We start from the raw sequence: 10,946 nt of genomic DNA, 5'->3' as shown, positions 1-10,946 counted from the left end.
GCCCACCACATCCGTACCGACGAAACCGATACGGTGCCTAATAACCACGCGTCGAAACCTAGCGCAGACCCAGCAAAATCGACATCACAACCACCCAAAACAAACGATCCAGAATCCAACAAAGAAACCACCACGATCGCCTGGAAGTCGATTCTCTTCCAAAAAAGCGAGGAACCCGTGAATCCCGTCGGAAACCTGTACGCGAAACCGGTAAACGATCATGGATCGTCTGCAGAGAAATCGAAACGTTTAAACGATCCACCGAAAGAGGATTCCTCTGAATTTAACGAGTCTCGGTCGGAGGATGATCGTACAAAGGCGTCGAAACGATCGCCGTTCGGGATCAACGCGATCGAGGTATCAACCAGGGGTACGAGAATTTCGGTGGAACGGCGTTTATCGTCGTGGATTTCCCGCGGCGCGATAAAGGACTCGTCCGAGGGGGCGAACGACGTGATACATCGACGCAGGAAGATCGTCCAAGGGTGGAGAGGCCGTAAAAGAGGAACAGGCCGGGCGTGGAGGATCTCGTCGTCGGTGGGTCTCTTGTACCCGGGACGGCATCCATATTATAGTCACGTCGGGCGAAGTTCGCGCGATGATGACTCGGTGACGAGGTCCCGAGGCGTGGATGGAACGGGTGATGGTTTCGTGAAGGATCCGAGGTCGGTCGACACCGTGGGATCAAATTCGGATGGCGGGTATACTCCCTGTGAAATCGAGGCTGAGCGGGGTGATATTGGATTTTCAACGAGCTCGGAGAGTTCTCGCGTCGACGAAGGTTCGTCGGGGTTCGACGGGATTGTTAATGACCCGAGGGAGCGGGGAGCAGATGGCGGTAATCGGTACAGTCTGACTTCGGATGTGTCGACGGTAAGAAAAGCTGAAAAATCGGGCAAGAGGATCGATAGAGGAAGGACATTGGATTTGGTGGATGTCGATGGATCGAGATACAAACGTAGCGACAAATCGGTTTATAATTTGATGAATAGCAGACGTCGAACACGAAGATCCATTAAAAGTTCGAGGGAAAAGGGGGTGATACAGATCCCCGATTCGTCGGATAAACACGAGACTCGAATAAATTCCGTGGAATCCCGTTTCCCGGTTGATTCAACGTCTTCGATTCACGCGGTGGAAGGAGAACCGAGGCTGCAGCCGCAACGTCGTTCTTTGAGATTCGAAAACCGCGTCCCGACGTCCCATAAATCAGCGGCAGCACCGACGGAAGGAGCGTACGAGCACGGTATCACGTCGAAACAAAGATCAACGGCAAACAACGATGTTCACGGAGACAATGACGGTCCCTCTTCGAGACCGGAAACCTCGAGCAGGATCATCAGTATTCGTTCCGCTCCCGATTCCATGGGACTTCCGTCTTTCGGCTGGAAAAAGGGAAATTTCGCCGGGTCTCGTGACACACTCGCTTCCGTTACGCCGAGGAAAGGATATTACCAAGGGAACGCTGAGGAAAGCCTGCATTCTGACGATCTTCTTGGCTCGTATCGCGCCACAATGTCGATCAATGAGACTACGAATACGGAATCCACTGGTGACGGAATTTTTGTAACAGCCAGGTTAAGCGACGCGGGTGACGATGGAGGCGTACCGAGTGATAAATCTAGGGATGTGATTTACGGTATAAGTAAAGAAACTGCGAAAGTAACGAGGGAAGATTGGAGGAGCTGTGATGAAGGTATTGAGACAGACTGCGTTGATAAAGGTGTGAAATTGAATGGAGAGACGGGAGAAAATTGGAATGAAAGGTTAAAGGTGAAATATACGGAAGTAATATATGACAGGTCCAATTATTCTGCCAATCATAATGGAAATGAAGATTCTGAGGATGAAAGAATAATGCGGGAGAAACAGTTCAGTCAAGAAGACGGAATCGATTACATAAATTCTACTGCGGCAGAAGTACTGCCTAAAAATGAATCCAGTTCTGGTAATGATTGCACTGAAGAGATAGCGAGTAAAGAAAACAAACAATGGCAAAACACTGGCAGAAGTGGTAATAAAGATTATGTAAATTCCAGTGTAATAAATAATGCGATATTAAGCACACAAGATGACAAGGATTACCAAGATTTATCAGAAAAAATATTCACTTCTCGCGCGAGTGACAGTGAAGATTCAGAGGCTGAAAGTCCAATACGGAGGAATGAAAAACGGTGGCAGTCTGATAACGATGATAAGAAAGATTCCACGGAAGCTCCGTCGATAAACGGATCGTCGTCGATCGACGTAACAAAGAGGGTCGGGAACTTGTTCGCTGATTCGAGGCGTGACTCGCTCCAGATTGCGAGGAATTCTACGTATCCAGGAGGCGATATGAGCAGTTTAAGCGAAGAAAGATCCGAAGTAGATAGCAACGGTCTTCGAATCATCGGAAAAGGAGCACCGGACCAATCTGGAACCTCGCAGACTCGAAAGGAAACAGACGGTGGAAGAAATTTAAACTCAACCTCTAAACAATTATTCTCAAAAAAGGATCACGAAGTCAGAATCTCGTTAAATTCAAACGAAACAAAAGGTGTCCCCGAAAGCTCGCTCGAAAATCCCCCATTATCCACAGACCAGAAGGAGAGCCGAAAAGTGGACGAACCGCAGTCAAACGACCGATCGATCTCATTAACGGGAACATCGGGGCTGAGTCGGAGTGATCACCACGCGGAAAATTACGAGGAACAGGGAACCGCGAGTACCAACGACGAGAAGCTTAATGGCACGCCGGCAAATGGCCCGATAATTGTTTTCGAAGAACCGCAGCCGCCACGATCGATCGTCGAGGATTCGCTGAATCAAAACAGCCGGCTGAACGCTGACGGGGACGCGGATAATGAACCAATCGGATTTCGTTGGGGTCGGAAAGTCGTCCAAGACGTCGCTGGGTCGCCGGATAATGGAACGTCGAGCGGAGTTAATCCAACCGGGTCGACGGATATCGAAGATCACCGGGGGAGATTGAACGATCGCGCGGCTACAGACGGATCTATCGACGATCACCTGAGTTCAGGGAAAGAAAGAAGATCGAGATCCTCGACGGGGAACCGGGGCAGCGATCCTGACAGCGGGTCAGGAAATTTGTACCCAGGGACAGATCCGACGTCGATGCAGAGTGGAAGCGTGGTGGTATCGGGTGTCACGTCCCCGAAGATCGATTCCACGCAAGGAACAGGCCAGAACGACGCTGGCCGTGGGGGTACGGTAGCGGATCGAGAGTCGGAATTCATCCAGCAAGTGGATCGATCGGTCGTAACAAGTGAAATGTACGAGGTAGTGACTTCCTCCGTCGGGGACATCACGTACTGGCAAACGGACGCCGGCCAAGATGTCCAGGCATCGATCCTCCCTTCCGTTGCAGACGATAGGGACCGATTGCCTGGACCAGACGCGACTATCCCCTCGGCTGAGAATGGGGATTACGGGCACCTGAGCCTGGAGGATGACTCCATGAACCCGGACAACGCGTCCTCGCATGATTTGGAACGTCTAGATCTGTGGCCGGTCAAGCACAGCGCAGTGGTGGAGGGTGATCTGGTGTTAGGCGGTCTGATGATGGTCCACGAACGGGAGGACACGGTCACTTGCGGCCCGGTGATGCCGCAAGGCGGTGTCCAGGCCCTAGAAGCGATGCTGTACACATTGGACAGGCTAAACGATCGCGAGATTGTGCCTGGCGTGAAGATAGGCGCTCACATACTTGACGACTGTGACAAGGACACATACGGGCTGGAGATGGCGGTCGATTTCATCAAAGGTAGGTGCATACCACGATTGACGGACCGGAATTGATGCAACGCCCTATCTAATGGACCCTGCCCAATGTTATGATTGACATGGTTGGGTATTGGGATCTACGCGAGCGCGTATTGCTTGGTATTACCGGGAATCCGGAGGGATTCCGTTTATGTAACGCGGAAGCCTGGATAATACTAGCTTACAATTTGATGGCACCGCATCTGTTGATTGACCAAAATAGTTTGGGAGCTGGGCATATTTCGTGAGTGGGCAGAGTGCCTGGTCCATTGCGCTTTCTGGTTTGTTAAAATTCAATCTTCTCTTCGTTGGCCTGGTTGTTCAATTGTTTCTACACGGTTTAACATTTGATCGCTAACGTGAGGTCTGCCAAATACCGTCGATCATACGAAGTTTCATTTCGTTTGATACGAAGTTCATTCTGTGCTAAAGTGCCCTCTACCATTCGAACATTATATAAGTTAATGAAGCGAGTTGTTGTTTATTTACTGTAGTAAAAGTACCGTACACCTGTACTCGTCTTATTTAATTTATTCCACAATAATCGCAAACTTCCTAGTTTCCCATCAGCTGCAGAAACATTCAAGGCTACTTCTTTCGAAATTTACACCATCAAATCCGGTAATAGTCCAGTTCAAACGGTTCTTAAGAGTACATACACACTGAAGTAATTATACAAAACTTCCATTCGAACCGAAGTTTTCAACGGAATTACTCTCGAGGGTAAGCCAGCTCGAAAAAGAAAACGTAATTTCGTAAATGTAGGTTGCATACAATGATGGTAATTCCGTTTCCGGAAATTGGGGAGCTGCAGACGGCCCCAAAGCCCCACCGGAATCTATTGTCTCGAGAACGATAATTAGCAACAACCAGCGAACGTATTAACTTTTAAACAAATGGCCCTCTGCGAACGGTTAATATTAACAACCTCTTGGTATTGAAAGAAGGAGAGTAATTAAAACGAGCGTATCCCCTCCATTTACCTTCTCTTGCCACTCCCCACCCTCCCACCGTTCGCCATTGTTTATTGCGCTCGTGAAACCGTGCGCTGCATTTTTCATCAGCGACTCGGCACAGAAGTGTCGCCGTGAAAAATTAAGTAATATTCCCGTGTCCGTTGGGTTTGCTTCAATGCCGCGGCAGCATCGCGAGTAATCCGAAGACTCTTCAACAGATAATCCAACACGGATGAAGAACCACCACCACAAGATCGAGTTCCATTTAGGTTCGAAACCGCAGCCGACTATTTGAGAGAATTCGTTCTGTTGGAACATGTTGTCTCTTCTTGGTATGAATAAGAAATTACGGTATTAATTGGATTAGCACGGAATCGAATCTAGAATTCCTGTGTTAACAAAATCGGATTACACATCGTGGCGAAGTCCTGTCTACGTAATAATGCACTGATTTGATAGAAGAGATTCAGATACAAGCAGATTTTAACGAGACAGAATTTGCTGTTAATGAAATGCAATCATCTTAAAATTCCCATTGTATCACGTTACACTACGCAAAACGAATTTTCGATCCAACAGCTAGCAGTAGAATAATCTAAGCTGATCACGTTTCGTAGTCCACCAACCTGTTCAAGTAATCCATTTCATTTTTCTAATGACAGAAGACATATCTATCTCCCGTGCTCCCCAGAGTGCCCAAAGTCGTCGCAGAAAGCAGTATTTCACAAATGAAAAGCTCCTATTTACCATTCGTCGGGCGACGCTTCTTCACTGTCGAACTGGTCGCATGAACTCCAACGCCGTCTTGTCTCCCAAGATTCTTCTTGAAACTTTAAAAGCCTGGTAGAAAGTTCTAATGCGAACAATACCCCTAGCTGAAACAACGGCGGATATCTTCGCGGGGGGGGGGCGATGCTTCATATGTAAAATTCCGGGTGGCAGCAACGAGAAAAATGTCTTCGACACCGGGGGGACTCGCGGAAATTACGGAAAACTTTCCTTTCCGTCGACCTATTCCACCCCGTCCCCAGCTCGCACCACCCCTCGATGTATTATTCTCCGTGGATGGTCGAGGCACTGTTTATCAAGTGAATCACGCGGAAAGCTCGAGGAAAAGTTTCGTGAAAGTTCCACGAAATCAACGGACGAAGTATCGTCGGTCCGAGCTTCGTTAGCGGCCGTCGAAGTTTCGGCCGTTTTCACAATTTATATTCACCCGACAAAGGAATTGGGGAAAACCGATACAACGGAGATCTGTTAAAATTACGACGACTTTGGGGCGATAGTTTTTTGCTCGATCGGGACGGACGCTCATTTTCGGACCCTTCTTCGTTACTCTTGACCTAGATACCATCAATGGCAAGGTCGTGATCCCAATGGATCGATGTATGAAGTGGTTGTAATATTGTTATCCACTTCTGGTGTAGTCATTTGGACTCGTTTTGTTTCACGTGTGAATTACTCGCTTCCGCCTGTCCGGTCTTGGATGATTTATTTTTCTGACCAAGGTCTTGCTTCGATTGCTTGAGTAGATGTGTTACGATGGAAGTAAATCTATAGGGTAATCATCAGCGAGGTCGGAATTCTGCATATCAACGCAGGAATTTTCTTATTTCGTTCGTCTGATTTATGATGGGTGCATACTACTGATGAAGTCGAACCGATTAAAACACAAAGGTTAATATTTGTCGCATTTTCCATTAACCTGAAAACATTTTTACAATAACGGATAATCCATCTACCAACAGTCTCTTTAGTGTCTATATCGTGAAATTTTACTGGAAAATCGGAATTTGTTTCGAACAGTGAATTAAGTCCCGACAAACGAATATCGATCGTTTCATTCACGTAACTCTTGACCCGCCGTAAATACGCCACAACGCTTCGATGATTAAAATTCTGCAGAAATATTTATAATGTCGCCGGGACTCTTTCTCTTCGCGACATGGTTTCAGATATTGGACATTTAATTACATTTCCCGCTTTACGAGAAAATGTGCACACGCAGAGAACTCCCGGTCCCTCCGTGTACGTAATAATTCTACGCGCGAGATTGAACAGAACCATTCAACGAATTATTACGGCCACATTTTTAATTAACAAACTTGACGTTTTTATTGTAATTGCGGTGAGTTACAGACCTTCGCTGAGATTATGGTTTTCGTGGAACTGATTCAATGAGGACATATTCCCATTGCTTCGTCTTTCGTTTTTCCACGAATGCATCAAAAGAAATGGAACACAAAGATAAAGAAAAAAAATTGGAAAGCTTAAATTTAGAAGTCGGAATTTAAATGAAATACGTTACTCGTGCAAACTAATGCAAATGGTACTCTTGATATTTTCGTTAAAGTATTACAATTGGATTTTATTTATATCATTATTTTTAGTTTTTTCTTTTACTCTTATATATGGGTTCTCCGACTATTGAATCATCGTGTGCTTAGTAGGCAACGCATTAAGCGAAACTCGAAGCAGTTTAATACGCCGTTAGTTGGTCGTCGTACGCCAAGGACACTGTAAATTCCCTTCTATCTCGTATTCACACGGAATTTGCCCCTGGCGATCATTAACATACACTTAGGAAACTATTATCGTTGTATGCACCGCAATTTAATACATTCTGCATTATAAGTAGCATCCCGTACAAATACACTGCGTCCAAACGAGAACTCTAATTTTTTGTTGCGGCTTTAGTGATCTCTCCAGCTTCAAGCGCTGTGACTAATATATGTACATACATTTCGGATATTACAATGACTCCATTCAATATACTTTTCTATTTTTAGTCGGTGGCCCCGATTTCGCTAAAGATGGTTTGCCTTATCGTCGAGTTCCCACGAAGACTCGACGAGCGTTAAACTCTTTAAAATTCAATTCCTTTAAGAAGGATATCGCAGATGCGAAGCCATCGTGGTGGCAGTTTACTGAGAGATCGTTTGCATTCATGATAGATACACATTAGATGGGAACGCTATTCGCTATAATGTCAATGGGTAATTAGGGGTTTCCTATTCCCCAGAATGTCCACAATTGGCCCCACCCAGGGTTCAATGTCGACTCATTAAACGAAATTCCTTTAGTGGAAGCCTTTTTTCATTATAATGTTTATAAATAAAAATAAATTATATTTATAAATAAAAAACCTTGTTTTGTACTGTGTAAGCTGCTGTTAGTCTTTTTCACCTACGATATGTAAATCTGATGAACGCTAGATTCATGTGTCGTAGGATTAAAAACTGCATCGAAGAGTAAAATAATTTTATTTAGTTTACTGAACTGAACTGACATTCTACTACATAGATCAACATGAATTCGCACACGACCAATGACTGATTCGTTCTACGCGTTCAATCGACAGTTGACCTATTTCCATTCAGGAAGATTTATCATAGTTCCCCGCGGTCAATGATTTTCCTGTTCTACTTGCTCGATTCGCCGAAATTTTAATTGTCTAGGTAACGATTTCCCTAATACATTTGCCTGATTAATGGTTCGCTTATTCTTCCGAACAATTCCTCTAATTGACCTACTCCACTTGTTCAGCCAAGCGGTATATCCTTATTACCTGAATAATGACAGACCTGTTCTACTTGTCTGAGCGGAAGAGGAAGACAGTAGCTGCCTGATTATCTACTACTTGTGGAGCAAGTGACTGAGTTCAAGTACTATAAGTTAGAACACCGTCTTGTACAGTTTCCCTATACACAGGCAACTTTATCATAATTGCTTCCTAGACAACGCTATTATTAATTACACGATGACACATTGTCTTCTGTCAATCGTTCATCTATGATACATTGTAATTACCTCGTCATTATATGTTCCCTTCTGTTTGATCAGTTGCTAACCGATACTACTTACCAAAACGGACACTATTCTACACTGCTGGTCTAACCAATGATTAATATATGCTATTAGTCTGTTCAGCAACTGATTTCTACCACTGCAAGAATAACCTTCATGCTCTACGTATCTTGTGGTGCCTGAATTGATTATTACCAAATTTCAGAGAGGAAAAATTCACAAATTGTCATTTGCTATACAATAAGAGATCCATTTGAATCGATACACTCAAGGCAATTGAACCTTGACGTAGGAATATAAAATATTAATTTCTATAGGATGTTGAAACAAGTAATCAACTAATTGATGGTCTTGTATACAAAGAGCAAGGAGTACATTAGTTGATATTGAGACGTAACGAATATTCCTGTCGCAAAAACTGATGGTACAACTTCACGTGAGAAAATGTCGGGCATTTGGACAAGAACTAGTTCATTTGGCACTTCACCACAGAATAATTGTACACGCAACGAGAATTGAAACGCGAGAATTCAAAGGCCAGAATCGTCAACCTGTAGATGCTACTCACGATTAGTCCTGCGTATCCAGCGAATCACGTTGCAACTCCGTCGGGATCTCTGCTAGACCTGGCACGCGTAGTGTATAATCGGATAGACGATGATTTCGATACGTATACACACGACTTTCACGTGATACGAATACAAAATCAGCGAACGGAACGTGCTCATGGCGAGTGTGAAAAGGTCGTGGAATTTTTTATTTCCAAAGTTTCTCGAGAGAAAGAGGCATGTGTCCTTCACGGATCCTGTTCTGTTATAACAAGAATACTAAATGGAAGAACTAATTTTATCCTGGAAACCCAGATTTCTTGAACATTTGGCAGACTTACAATGTCTCGTGTTTGACTTCAATGTCTTGAAAATCTGTTTAAATTTCTGGACATGTAGTCGCAATTTCGAAATGCTTTTCAACAAGTCTTAACGTTTAAAAAAAAAATTTGTTCATATTTTTTTCGTATAGTATAATATAATCTAAAAATATTACGTATGAAAACTTCATGTCCGTAATTTCCAAGTATCTTCCAATTGTGACTTAAGAGACCCGAGTAAATAGAATAGGACAGTATATGATCAGACAATATACAACGGTACTATAAGATCATCTAATATCCCACAAAGTTGAACATATAAATTTTGTAAATAAAAATTAGTAACAAAAGTAATCTCAAATACTGAAAGACTAAGATTTACAATGATCAATTATCCTTCATTGTCTGCGAAGGATTTTCTGTTACGTTTTACAAGTTTTATCTTGCTCAATGTTTATCTGTGGAAGGCAAACGTGTAGAGTAGATAACAAAGTATCAATGCAGTGTCGATACGGAGCTTTAAAGGACTTCCTGCTATATCCTAAAAGCTTCGATATCGCCTGTCGGTAAAGTTGTGGGCTTGTGCAAGCGCGAGTCGATAAGTTTTCACCGTGATCCACCACCGACCGGCCTGCAGATAAATGGAGAGAGGGGAAAAGATTCTATCGATAAGGGCGAGGTGTATCGATAACAGCAACTTCTCCCATATCAAGATCCAATAATCTGTATAATAACTCACGTATCTACAAATCGATGAAATTCTGCCTCATACAAATATTTAAAATCTTGCATTTTTAAAACACGAATTTCTAAAACCGACCAACTATATCCTTATTTAATTAACACAATAACATCCTTGTTATAAAGTGTCGGATCCAACGATCTACCTGGTTTTAGAAAAAGATTCTGCTAGTACCTAATAAAAAGAAGCAAATCTGCACTCTCTTTTTGTAAAAGATTATTGTAGCGAATGAAATTCTACAGATAATACCTTTCGATCTTCCGTCTGTATTTTACAGCGAATAACTTTTTCGATAATTACCTTTGCTTCAGTAATTTTATATATTCCCCTAACTTATTCTTCTATCTTTTCATCTTCAATCCAACTTTTTATTATATCTTCATTCCTCGTAATTCGTGATGTTGTAAATTTCAATTCTTTCCTAGCCATTTCCTTTATACCATATCTTCCATTTCGTCTAACAAGGATTAAAAACGTAAAATATTCCCGAGAACGTATAGCGATAATAAAACGAAATTAAATATAATTACTTACGGAATACAAGGCACCGATGACGTATAAAGAATTTAATAAACTGCACAGATGGAACACTGTGTTATTCAACAACGGTTCACCGTCTGAGCAATAGCGTCTCACGGTACTACGGTGGCAATTAATAATTCAACCCTCACGTTTAATCTCGCCGCGAGCCAACAACAGATGTAATGTATTCGTTACAATTTTTACGTCGGAACCGGTTGCTAATCCTGCTGACGCAATCTGGTTGGTATTCAAGACGGTAACGGGGTTTTATTAATACTTTTATGGGTGG

Source organism: Dufourea novaeangliae, unplaced genomic scaffold (assembly GCF_001272555.1).
Source record: "Dufourea novaeangliae isolate 0120121106 unplaced genomic scaffold, ASM127255v1 scaffold316, whole genome shotgun sequence".
NCBI lineage: Eukaryota > Metazoa > Arthropoda > Insecta > Hymenoptera > Halictidae > Dufourea > Dufourea novaeangliae.
The sequence above is the reverse complement of the archived record's forward strand: the minus strand, read 5'-3'. Positions refer to the sequence as shown.